General features: G+C 36.1%; 1 protein-coding gene across 1 annotated transcript in view; it reads right to left on the bottom strand.

Moving 5' to 3' along the window:
- Positions 1-1,528: 1,528 nt before the first annotated feature.
- LOC143020517 (uncharacterized) overlaps positions 1,529-2,500 on the bottom strand; it is a 573,089-nt gene continuing 572,117 nt past the window's right edge. Inside the window, exon 19 of the mRNA XM_076176946.1 lies at positions 1,529-2,500. This exon is cut by the window's right edge and continues 394 nt beyond it. The gene's annotated coding sequence lies outside the window, so the exon portion shown is untranslated.

The raw sequence follows: 2,500 nt of genomic DNA, 5'->3' as shown, positions 1-2,500 counted from the left end.
TCTAGGCACTTTTCTTTCTTCTACGGAACCCATAATTAGATCATGTGAAACGCCAAAGTGGAATATCATCCCATTGATACCAAGAGGATGTGCCACAAAAAATGAATAAAATAAACTGGTGGCAACCAGAATGATAAGGTTAAAGTCATCGGTACGGAGCAGTTTGATGTAACTTTTTAATTTAAAAGAAAAGGCCACTTCCATCGCATTTCTTTTAACAGCCTCTCCACTACGACAAAATCCCTTCAGTTGGATAAATTAGATTGACGTTAACCAGAATAAATTCGGAAAAGAGAGTTATCATACCAAAGGAACAACTTAGAGGACACTTATCATTTCCATTACGTTAACCTTCCCCACAGCTGAATAAAATCGTTTAGCGTTGGCTTGAATATAAGCAACCCATACAGTTTTGATATTATTACATGGACAACAGCCTTCATAGTACTAGAAGAAAGGAAAGCGCCCATATATTAGAAAATAGTTAACGTGGTTCCAATTCAAAAAGAAAACAGGGAAGAACACAAAAACTATAGACCCGTGTTACGAATAGAGAACTTTCAACATTGACCCCATGGGGTGGGGGGTGGGGGGTGTGAACGTCACCTACCTCCCCCCCCCCCAACACCCACACACCTAGCCCAGCACCTGAGGGTGGGGTAGGGGTGTTTCTTCGTTACCCCCAATCCACGTTCTTCGACTTCGTAAAAGCCAATGCGAAGGACCTCCTTTTCCTGAAGTTGCCAACGCAGCGCCCCAGAGGAATTAGATCTCGCGCCCCAATTTGCGCCCAAGAACGTCTTTCTTATTTGTTTGTATATAACTTATTTGTTGGTTATTGACTTATTTTGTTCCTTTAATTGGTTATTCATTATATATATACATATATATATATATATATATAATTGTGTGTGTGTGTGTGTGTGTGTGTGTGTGTGTGGGTGGGTGGGTGTGTGCGTGTGTGTGCGTGTGTGTTAATTAATCTTTTACATTTTTTGGTTGTATTTGTTTATTCGTTAAGTTATTTATTACTTATTTAATCATTGTTTATCTGTTTTCAATTTTTGCTTATTTGTTCATCTATTTATGTATTTATTTATTTATTTACTTATTTATCAGTTTGATAATTTATTCGTTTATTCTTATTTATATAAAAAATATAGAAAGATCTGCGGTCCTCGAAACCCTGATTTCATGAAACGGGAGTAAATCAGACCTTCTTATGGCAGCTTAGAGAACTTTCTACAAAGCTGAAAGAATCGTATCTGTCATCTCCGACATCATAGTTCCAATCATGGTGCTAACCAATAAGTGTTTGTGTGTGTGTGTGTGTGTGTGTGTGTGTGTGTGTGTGTGTGTGTGTGTGTGTGTGTGTGTGTATTAAGTGGACCTTTACACCAGGAAGCACTTAGCTGAGGCCGGACATCACCTTTGCCCTAGGCACACGGATAGCTAGTACAGTCCCCAGTCATAGACAGGTGACCACGCAGTAAGGACACGAATAGAAAATGAAAATCTCGTGAGATAATGTAAAGTTTACTTTGTTTCAGTCCTGAATGCCAGCTACAGTATACAAGCGTCATACACACCTTACACGAAGTCGAGAATTAGTCTATAAAACACCCTTCAGTCTTACAGAAATTAATTTCAGGAATTTGGGGTCGGAGGATATACAATGATGTGAAGTGTTGAATGCACTCTAGAAAATTTTGTCCTGGTTTATAATCGTTTTGTACAATTGGAGTCTGAAGTTCGTTTGCACTTTAGTCGATTGTATTACAAGAATCATCTAGATTTGATAAATTGATTCGTGTGGTTATTACAGCTATTTCTAGTTAATTCGTTATCTGTTCAAAAAAGGTAAATGTGTTCCCGTCTGGTTGAAGAAAATGTGTGTACGAGTTTAAGATCCCAAATGTACATCGAAAATGTGTGTCGGACAAATTCTGTGTAATTTACATTCATGTTATAAAATGAATTTCGACAACGAGATTTGAAGATATATTTCTTTTTAACCTTAGTTTTGGTGAAAATACAGCCATGGGTCAGTATATCAATACATGTATTACTTATATAACGTCTCTTCCATCAGTGGGAAAAAAAAAATCCTTGCACACAATTTTTTTTCCACTTAAAATCATACACAGAGAATTTTTGTTTTTATTCAATGCAGGGATTTAATGTTTCATTAATGTTCGTGAACTTTTTAAAAATGGTTGGCCATTTATGCAATACAACATATTTACAATCTTGGACTTCCCAGCTTTCACTCGTTACTATGCTAATCAAGACAAATCACTGTAGATATAAAAATATAGAGATGGTACCTTTTTCAATGATGAAACTCAGATTTATTCTTTATTACATTTTAATAAATTTATTTTACCTTTCACTCTCAGTCGCGTGGAAATGATGTCATTCTTACTGCTGCCATCTAGCGTCAGATTTCTTAAGTGATGAAATGGATTTTTTTTTTTTTTTTTTTTTTTTTTTTTTTGGC

This window comes from Oratosquilla oratoria, chromosome 40 (genome assembly GCF_046742065.1).
Source record: "Oratosquilla oratoria isolate Oo_2021 chromosome 40, ASM4674206v1, whole genome shotgun sequence".
In the NCBI taxonomy this organism is placed as follows: domain Eukaryota; kingdom Metazoa; phylum Arthropoda; class Malacostraca; order Stomatopoda; family Squillidae; genus Oratosquilla; species Oratosquilla oratoria.
Note: the sequence above shows the minus strand (reverse complement) of the source record. Positions and strands in the feature narration are given on the sequence as shown.